Below are 11110 nucleotides of genomic sequence, written 5' to 3'. Positions count from 1 at the left end.
ACTTTAAATTATTATTATTATTATTATTATTATTATTATTATTATTATTATTATTATTATTATTATTATTATTATTATTATTATTATTATTATTATTTGCAACAACTTTGAGTCAAATGCAGCACATGTATACTTCTTGCTGCTCAGTGGTGAATGCAGAATTTAACCTGTGAACCACTGCCTTCAATTAGTGTGAACCGAAGTGATGGCTGCACTGTATTGAAGGTATAGTTATGGGGGACTGAACATTTTGACCTAAAAGTGCAGGTTGCTAAAAATGTGGATTTACATTGCCTTGGGAATCGTGATTGCATTTCACTACCAAGCTGCACTGAAAGCATTAGGTTTGGGTTAATCAAACAATGAAGGTTTCACTCTTCTAGGACTGATTGAATTTTAACATAAATATCTTTCAAAATGATTTAATGTATCCGAAGTGGGCAACTATAATTTCCAAATAAGAAATACAATTTGTTTCTCATTTATAAAATAAGCAATATTTTTAATAGGGAATGAGAAAACACATTACAATATAGTCCATCCTGATAGTATGCACGTCTTCAGACCACTGCTGATTATGTGTACTTATTTGGTGGTTATTGGGATTACTGCGGGAATATCAAGTGTAAGCAGTGCAATTTCCTTTTTATTTAATGCATGCTGTTCAGTGCCAGAGAACAAGTCCCATTAAGTGTTATGAACCAGCCATATTAATTGCTTGTGGTGATAGGATAGGATTATACATGTTGGCAATAAACTTCATAGGGTTTTGTTTGGAAAATCAAGAGAATCAAGTCAAGAGTGTTTTATTGTCACATGTCCAGAAACGGAACAATTAAATTCTTACTTGCAGCAGCACAACAGATATGTGAACATAGAATTCTGTGAAACCCTTATTAAACGACAAGGCTTTTTGGTGTCTGTTAACCTTCTAGTGGTGTGGCTTGCAATGCCAGTATATTTGAATTGCCTACATTCAAGTTATTGCTGCTAGCTCTGACACATCCATCATTGCACTGGAATGTTTGATGGGATAAATGTGGCATTATTATGTGCCACAGTGGCATTACCATGGCACAATTGGAAGTGCCACAGTCTCATAGCTCTAGTAACCTGAGCCCAATCCTGACTTCTGATGCTGTCTATTTAGAGTCTGCATGTTGTACCTGCGACAACATAGGGTATCCCATACTTGTTCCAGCTTCCTCAAGCATTTCAAATATGTGCAGGCTGATAAACTAATGTAAATTGATAAAATCATGTAAATTGCTTTTAGTGTTGTGGACAATGGGAAAATTCAGCATGGAGCTGATGGGTTTGCAAGGAAGAATATGTTACAAAGAAATAAGTGGGATTGACAGAATTGTTCTGCAAACTGGTATAGACATGTTGGGCTGAATGGCCTCCTTCTCTGGACAGTTTCATACATTTTCATTCATTGTTATTGCATTTTAATTGTCCAAGCATGTGGACAGGATGCCACAGAATGCACTTGAGATGGGAACCCAGCAGTTCCATAAGAGCAGAGACATTATACATGACAGGTACTCCCACAGTGCTGACTCCTGTGTCCCTGAGTGGGGTGCTATATGAGCAAATATTGCTCATCTCTTCATACATACTGTAGCAGAAAACATTCATTTGTTATGACTCAAATTTCAGTTCCAAACCCTCATCTATTCCTTTTCAGAACCAACAATATGGTTTGTGTTGGTGTAAATAACACTCGTTCTTTATTTTGCTCAGATTGCAGTTGCCATGTGTGAGCAGAAGAAGCAAAGTCTGAACATTAAAGTATGCAATAAATGTCAGAACCCTGCTGGACCAATGTACTTTGACAGATCCTGGGGTCTTAGTACTGGATGCTGTGAGATTCGGATTTTTCTGGACCATTAACTGTGGCAGGAGTCTGTGCATCTTCTAAAAATAGAAGAAATCAAATTATAGCTGGAAATAATAAGAAAAGAAAGACTTCCATTTAAATTGCACTTTCTTGCCTTTGCTGCATCACAAAGCAATTCTCATCCAATGAAGCAACGTTGAAGAGTGTCCACTGTTGTAATAAAAATGCAAACAAATCAATGCAGTTCAATTCTTAAGGATTGGAATCAATAACCAGTGAACCATAGACAATAGAGCATTTTCTGTTTCAATATTAATACTACAAAACGATATATATAAGCGCTAGAAAAGTTGAAAACAAATTGCGAGAATGAAATCAGGTTATAAGTATTAAGCAAGTCTGAAAGGGGTGTTTTTTTTATTTGTCGTCCAAGTTGCCTGATCTGGGCCAGTCCCACGCTCATATTTGGCCCATTTCCCTCTAAAACTTTCCTATCCATGTACCTGCCCATGTGCCTTTGAAATGCTATTATCGTATTTGCCTCAACTACCTCCTCTAACAGCTCGTTCCATATATATCCACCTCCCTCTGAGTGAAAAATGTTGCCCCTCAGGTTCCTTTTAAATTTTGCTGCTCTTAACTTAAACCTGTATCCTCTGGTTCTTGATTCTCCTACCCTGATACCCTATGAAGTCTGCTGATGATTTTACACAGCTCAATAAGATCGCCCCTTAACATCCTGTGCGCCAAGAAATGATGCCCTAGTCTGCCAAAACGTTTCCTATAGCACAGGCCCTCGGGTCCTGGCAATATCCTCGTAAATTTTCTCTATATTCTTTCCAGCATAATGACATCCTTCCTATAGAAGGATAATCAAAATTGAACTCAATACACTAAACGCAGCCTCACCTATGTCTTAGAGTCATAGAGTCATAAAGTGATACAGTGTGGAAACAGGCCCTTTGGCCCAACTTGCCCACACCGACCAACAATATCCCAGCTACCATAGTCCCACATGTCTGCGCTTGGTCCATAATTCCCCAAACCTGTCCTATCCATGTACCTGTCTAACTATTTCTTAAACAATGGGATAGTCCCAGCCTCAATTACCTCCTCTGGCAGCTTGTTCCATACACCCACCACTCTCTGTGTGAAAAAGTTACCCCTCGGATTCCTATTAAATCTTTTTGCCCCTCACCTTGAACCTATGTCCTCTGGTCCTTGATTCCCCTACTCTGGGTAAAATACTTTGTATATCTACCCGATCTATTCCTCTCATGATTTTATATACCTCTATAAGATCTCCTCTCATCCTCCTACGCTCCATGGAATAGAGACCCAGCCTATTTAACCTCTCCCTATACTGTAGCTCACACCCTCTAGTCTTGGAAACATCCTCGTAAATCTTTTCTGAACCCTTTCAAGCTTGACAATATCTTTCCTGTAACATTGTGCCCAGAACTGAACAGAATATTCTAAGTGATGTTTCACCAATGTCTTATACAACTGCAACATGACCTTCCAACATCTATACCCAATACTCTGACTGATGAAGGCCAAAGTGCCAAAAGCCTTTTTGACCACATTATCTACATGCGACTTGACCTTCAAGGAACCATGCCCTTGTACTCCTAGATCCCTCTGCTCTACAACACTACCCAGAGGCCTACCATTTACTGTGTTGGTTCTGCCCTTGTTCGACATCCCAAAATGCAACACCTCACACTTCTCTGTATTAAATTCCATCAACCATTCCTCCGCCTACTTACCAATCGATCCAGATCCTGCTGCAATCGTTCACAACCTTTTTCACTATTTGCAAAACCACTAACTTTGTATCATCAACAAACTTGTTAATCTTGCCCTGTATGTTCTTATCCAAATCATTGATGTAGATGACAGTAATGGGCCCAGCACCGAACCCTATGGCACACCACTAGTCACAGGCCTCCATTCCGAGAAGCAACCTTCCACTATCACCCTCTGCTTCCTTCCATGGATCCAATTTTCTATCCATTCAGCTATCTCTCCTTGGATCCCATGAGGTCTAACCTTCCAGAGCAGCTTACCATGCGATAATTTGTTGAACGCCTTACTGAAAGTCCAGGTACACAACATCTACAGCTTTGCCCTCATCAACCTTTTTGTTCACGTCTTCAAAAAAAAATCAATCAGATTTGTGGGACCCAACCTCCCACATACAAAACCATGCTGACTGTCCCTAATCAGCCCTTGCCCATCCAAATACCTGTATATCCTATCCCACAGAATACTCTCCAGTAACTTACCAACTACAGATGTTAAGCTCACCAGCCTATAGTTCCCAGCATTTCCCCTGCAGCCCTTCTTGAAAAGAGGCACAACATTCGCCACCCTCCAATCCTCTGGCACCTCTCCTCTATTTAAGGATCTCATAAATTTCAACCAGGACTCCTGCAATTTCCTCTCTAGTTTCCCACAATGTCCTTAGATATACCTGATCAGGCCCCGGAGATTTGTCTACCTTCAAACACGACAGTACATTCAGTACTTCCTCAACGGTAACCCTGACTGCTCTCATGACACTTCCAGTGACTGTGTCTCAATTTTCAGTCAAAGTAACATTAGCAAATTTGCAGATGACACAAAGCTGGGTGGCAGTGTGAACTGTGAGGAGGATGCTATGAGAATGCAGGGTGACTTTTACAGGTTGGGTGTGTGGGCAGATGCATGGCAGATGCAGTTTAATGTGGATAAATGTGAGGTTATCCACTTTGGTGACAAAAATAGGAAGGCAGATTATTATCTAAATGGTGTCAAGTTGGGAAAAGGGGATGCACAACAAGATCTGGGGGTCCTTGTTCATCAGTCAATGAAAGTAAGCATGCAGGTACAGCAGGCAGTGAAGAAAGCAAATGGCATGTTGGCCTTCATAACAAGAGGAGTTAAGTGTAGGAGCAAACAGGTTCTTCTGCAGTTGTATTGGGCCCTAGTGAGACCACACCTGGAGTATTGTGTGTAGTTTTGGTCCCCTAATTTGAGGAAGGACTTTCTTGCTATTGAGGGAGTGCAGCATAGGTTTCCAAGGTTAATTCTCGGGATGGCGGGACTGTCATTTGCTGAGAGAATGGAGCAGCTGGGCTAGTATACTCTGGAATTTAGGGGATCTTATTGTAACATAGAAGATTATTAAGGGTTTGGACATGCTAGAGGCAGGAAACATGTTCCCGATGTTGGGGGAGTCCAGAACCAGAGGCCACAGTTTAAGAATAAAGGGCAAGCCATTTAGAATGGAGATGAAGAAACACTTTTTCACACAGAAAGTTTTGAGTCTGTGGAATTCTCTGCCTCATGGGCGGTGGAGGCCGGTTCTCTGGATACTCTCAAGAGAGAGCTAGAGAGGGCTCTAAAAGGTAGCGGAGTCAGGGGATATGGGGAAAAGGCAGGAAAGGGGTACTGATTGGGGATGATCAACCATGATCACATTGAATGGCGCTGCTGGCTCGAAGGGCTGAATGGCCTACTCCTGCACCTATTGTCTATTGTCCAATTTCCTCTGTCCCACTCTCTTTCTCCGCGGTATATACAGAGGAGAAATACTCATTGAGGACCTTTCCCATCTCCTGTGGCTCCACAGAGGTAAACGGTTTTATTCCTGAGAGGTCCCATTCTCGCTCTAGTTACCCTTTTCCCCCCTAATGTATTTATAAAATCTTTTGGGTTTGTCTTTTATGCTACCCGCCAGAGCTATCTCCTGGCTTCTTTTTGCCCTTTTGATCTGCTTTTTTAGTTTGCTCCTTAGTTCCTGAAACTAGCTGCCTATACCTGTCCTATGCTTCCTCTTGTTTTTGGCTAACGTCTCAATTTCCCTCATCAGCCAAGCTTCCTTACGTTTGCCTGCTTTGCCTTTCACTCTAACTGGGACGTACACATCCTGAGCTCTCTTCAGAAAACCTTTAAAAACATCTCACTTAGGCCAAAGTTCCTTTTCCCTCTAATAACCAGCTCCAGTCAATTTGAGCGAGACCTTCTCTCATACCCTCAAAGTTGGCGTTACGCCAGTTGAGCATTTTAACACGTGGACCCTCTCCATCCCGATCCATAAATATTTTAAACCTAATCGAACTGTGGTCACTTGTTCCAAAAGGCTCCTCCACACACAATTCATTAACTTGCCCTTCCCAATTTCCAATTCTTTAGGGAACGGGGGTTCCCCTCTTCGACTATAGATGAGGCTCTCACCAGGGTCTCTTCTATACCCCGTAACTCTGCCCTCCCCCCCCCCCCCCCATTAGTTAGAAGGGCAGAGCCCCCCTTGTCCTCACCTTCCGCCCTACCAGCCGTCACATACAACAGATAATCCTCCGACATTTTCGCCACCTCCAACGGGATCCCACCACTGGCCATATCTTCCCATCTCCTCGAATTTCGGCTTTCCGCAGAGACAGCTCCCTCCGTAACTCCCTGGTCAACTCGTCCCTTCCCACCCAAACCACCCCCTACCCTGGTATTTTCCCTTGCAACCACAGGAAATGTTACACTTGTCGCTTTACCTCCCCCCTTAACTCCATCCAAGCAGTCTTTCCAGGTGCGGCAGAGGTTCGCCTGCACCTCCTCCAATCTCATCTATTGCATCCGCTGCTCTTGGTGTCAGTTGCTCTACATCGGTGAGACCAAGCGTATGCTTGGCGATCGCTTCGCCCAACACTTTCGCTCAGTTCGCAATAACCAACCTGATCTCCCGGTGGCTCAGCACTTCAACTCCCCATCCCATTCCGAAACCGACCTTTCTGTCCTGGGTCTCCTCCGTGGCCAGAGTGAGTCCACCGTAAAATTGAGGAGCAGCATCTCATATTTCACTTGGGTAGTTTACACCCCAGCGGTATGAACATTGACCTCCATTTTCTGGTAGTCCTTGCCTTCTCCCTCTTTCCCCTCCCCTTCCCAACTCTCCCACAGCCCACTGTCTCTGCCTCTTCCTTTCTTGTTCCCACCCCCACCACCCCCAAATCAGTCTAAAGAAGGGTTTCGACCCGAAACGTCACCTATTCCTTCGCTCCATAGATGCTGTCTCAACCGCTGAGTTTCTCCAGCATTTTTATCTACCTTCGATTTTTCCAGCAACTGCAGTTTCTTCTTAAACTTCCTTTTCTTGTTCCTCAGTTCCACCCATATAGCCTCTCTAGAAAAAACATTCATAATGTCACCTCTGAGCACAACGTGACATTCTCCTTAACCAACAATGCAACACCCCCTCCTATTTTTTCCTCACATCTGTCTCTCCTGAAGCTCCTGTATCCTGGAACATTGAGCTGCTAGTCCTGCCCCTCCCTTAACCAGGTTTCCGTCATGGCTACAATGTCCCAGTCAATCATACCTATTCGCACCCGAAGCTCATCTACCTTACCCATGCAATAAAATACGTGCAGTTTAAACCAAACCTCCTTCCTCGTTCTCCGGCTTTTTGCCTATTCAGTCCATTAACCTTTCCCACACCACCCTCTATACCAACTTCTAGCCTCTCCTGTGCCTCTGTCCTGCATGAGATCCCACCCCTCTGCCAATCTAGTTTCAACCCTACCGTGTAGCATTAGCAAACCTTCCCATTAGGATGTGTTCAAGAAGGAACTGCAGATGCTGGAAAATCGAAGGTACACAAAAATGCTGGAGAAACTCAGCGGGTGCAGCAGCATCTATGGAGCGAAGGAAATAGGTGACGTTTCGGGCCGAAACCCTTCTTCAGACTGATAGGGAGTGGGGGGGGGGGGAGAAGGAAGGAAAAAGGGGAGGAAGAGGAGCCCGAGGGCGGGGGGGGGGATGCGAGGAGACAGCTCGAGGGTTAAGGAAGGGGAGGACCATCACTCGCCACATCTTCCCATCTCCCCCCATGTCTGCCTTCCGCAAATACCGCTCCCTCCGCAACTCCCTTGTCAATTCTTCCCTTCCCTCCCGTACCACCCCCTTCCCGGGCACTTTCCGTTGCAACTGCAAGAAATGCAACACCTGTCCCTTTACCTCCCCCCTCAACTCCATTCAAGGACCCAAGCAGTCGTTCCAGGTGCGACAAAGGTTCACCTGTATCTCCTCCAACCTCATCTACTGCATCCGCTGCTCTAGATGCCAGCTGATTTACATCGGTGAGACTATGCGGAGGTTGGGCGATCGGTTCGCCGAACACCTCCGCTCAGTCCGCAAGAACCTACCTGAACTCCCGGTGGCTCAGCACTTCAACTCCCCCTCCCAATCCGACCTCTCTGTCCTGGGTCTCCTCCATTGCCAGAGTGAGCAACACCAGAAATTGGAGGAACAGCACCTCGTATTCCGCCTGGGTAGCCTGCGGCCGGCACGCATGAACATTGAATTCTCCCAACTTTGCTAGCCCTTGCTGTCTCCTCCCCTTCCTTAACCCTCAAGCTGTCTCCTCCCATCCTCCCGCCCTCGGGCTCCTCCTCATCCCCTTTTTCCTTCCTTCTCCCCCCCCCCACCCCCTATCAGTCTGAAGAAGGGTTTCGGCCCGAAACGTCACCTATTTCCTTCGCTCCATAGATGCTGCTGCACCCGCTGAGTTTCTCCAGCATTTTTGTGTACCTTCCCATTAGGATGTTGGTCCCCCTCCAGTTCAGATGCAACCGTCCCTTTTATATGTCACCCCTGCCCCGGAAGGGATCCCCATTATCCAGAAATATGAATCCCTGCCCCGTGCACCAACTCCTCAGCCATACATTCATATCCTCTCTCTTACTTTTCTTACCTTCACTAGCACGAGGTACTGGAAGCAATCCTGAGATCACTACCCTGCAGGTCCTGCTTTTCAATATTCTGCTCAATTCCATAAAATCTTGCAGAACCTCTTTCCTCTTCCGACCTACATCATCTGTGCCAACATGTACAACAACTCCGGCTGCTCCCCCTCACTCTTGAGGATGTTGTGCAGCCGCTCCGAGATGTCCTGGACCCTGGCACCAGGGAGGCAACACATCATCCTGGAGTCTCGACTGTTGCTGCAGAACCTTCTGTCCGCACCACTGACGATGGAGTCTCCCACCACTACGGCTCTGCCTGACATCACTCTTCCCCATTAAGCCTCAGTACTAGGGTTGGAATCACAGCCTTGGCTACCACTCAATCTTGTTGTGTCATCCGCTTCCAAGAGGGTGTACCGGTTTTAATTGGGTACAGCCACCGGAGTCTCCTGCTCTCCACGTTTACTCCTCTTTCTCACAGTCACGCGCCTTCGCTCTTCCTGTATCCTTGGTGCGACAACCTCACTGTAGGTCCTGTCGAGGAATTGCTTGTTTTCCTTGAGGGCCCTGAAGTCATCCAACTGCTGCTCCAGTTTTTTGTTTTAAACTTGGGAGAGCTCTTGAGCCAAAGACTCATACTTTACTCACCAAGGCACTTCACCTCAACAAGGCCACTCCACTACAGCTGCAGTTATTTTTAATCTCTTACCTAATTAACTGCTTTAGGGCTAATTAGAAAAGTACCTGAACCTGGGTCTTGCCGCTCTTTTTAAACTCTTTCCCTGTGATTTACATTCTTTCTCATGGACTTTCAAGTAAATTGTCTCTTCTCTCTGCTTTTGCTTGCTGCTTCTCCGAGCTCCACGTGAGGACGAGGACTAGGACTTGGGGATTAGTGATGGGCCCTTTGCTGCTTCTAGTTTATACTAGACCAAGTGCAGACCCGTTGGGTCTGTTCCCCCAACGTGCGGTTGTGGGGGGGGGGAGGCGGCATGCAGCGTCACACACACTAACTATCCCCCCCGCACTCACGCTAATTACCCCCCTTGATATTATATTAATATTATTAATTTGCTCCTTTTACCCCATAACCACCCTATCTACTGACGCATAGCCCCCAACTTGCAGTCACACCTAGTGGGGGGGGGGGGGTAGAGAGTGAGGGCAGAGAGAGAAGGGGCAGAGACAGAGACAGAGACACAGAGAGAGGGGCAAGAGGGAGAGGGGCAAGAGGGAGAGGGGGGTGGAGAGGCGAAGAGGAAGGGTGGGTGAGGGGGGAAAGGAGGGGAGGAGAGAGAGAGAGGGTGAGAGTGAGGGGGAGAGAGAGGGGGTGCTGATAGGGGGTGAGGGAGAGAGGTGGGGTGCAGGGAGGGGGAGGTAGGGGGGAGGTTGGAGGGAAGAGGGTAGGGTGTGTGGAGGGGAGGGGGTTTAGGGGAGGGAGGGAGGGTGGGTGGGGGAGGGGATGGAGGGGAGGAGGGGAGAGAGAGGGGGGAGAGGAGAGAGGGGGAGGAGAGGGGGGGGAGAGTGGGGGAGAGAGGGGGGAGACTGGGGGGGAGAGAGGGGGGGAGAGAAGGGAGGAGAGAAAGGGGGTTGGAGAGGGGGGGGGGTGGGGAGAGAGGGGAAAGAGTGGGAGAGAGAGGTTTTGCTGAGAGGGGAGGGGGGGAGGTGGGGAGCAGGGAGGGGGAGGGAGGGTGGAGGGAAGGGGTAGGCGTGTGTGCAGGGGAGGGGGTTTAGGGGAGGACTGGTGGGGGAGGGGATGGAGGGGAGGGGGGGAGAAAAAGAGGGGAGAGAGAGAGGGGGGGAGGGGGGGAGAGGAGAGGGGGGAGAGGAGAGGAGAGGAGAGGGGGGAGATGAGAGGGGGGGAGGAGGGGGGGAGAGGAGGGGGGGAGAGGAGGGGGGGGGGGGAGAGGAGGGGGGGGGAGAGGAAAGGGGGGGGAGAACCTAAAAACATTTTAGAACTAAAAAATACATTCTGCAAGCATTGTAGAACCAAAAGAGACACTTTTTGCAAACATTTTAGAACCAATAAACACTTTTTGCAAACATTTTAGAACCAATAGACACATTCTGCAAGCATTTTAGAGGAGAGGGGGGAGAGAGGGGAAAGAGGGGGAGAGAGAGGGTGTGCTGAGAGGGGAGGGGAGAGGTGGGGAAGGTGGGGAGCAGGGAGGGGGAGGGAGTGTGGAGGGAAGAGGGTAGGGGTGTGTGGAGGGAGGGGGTTTTGGGGAGGAATGGTGGGGGAGGGGATGGAGGGTAGGGGGGAGAAAAAGAGGGGAGAGAGAGGGGGGGAGAGGATAGGGGGAGAGGAGAGGGGAGAGGAGAGGGGAGAGGAGAGGGGGGGAGAGGAGAGGGGGGAGAGGAGAGGGGGAGAGGAGAGGGGGGGAGAGGAGGGAGGGGAGGAGAGGAGAGGAGAGGGGGGAGCGGAGAGGAGGGGAGGGGGGGGGAGGGGGGGGGGCGGGAGCGGCGGGGGGGGGGGGGAGGAGGGGGGAGGAGGGGAGGGACGAGCGGGGAGGGGAGGGGAGGGGAGGGGAAGAGGAGAGGGGAA

The sequence above is a fragment of the Amblyraja radiata genome, chromosome 6 (genome assembly GCF_010909765.2).
Source record: "Amblyraja radiata isolate CabotCenter1 chromosome 6, sAmbRad1.1.pri, whole genome shotgun sequence".
Lineage (NCBI taxonomy): Eukaryota > Metazoa > Chordata > Chondrichthyes > Rajiformes > Rajidae > Amblyraja > Amblyraja radiata.
The sequence above is the reverse complement of the archived record's forward strand: the minus strand, read 5'-3'. Positions refer to the sequence as shown.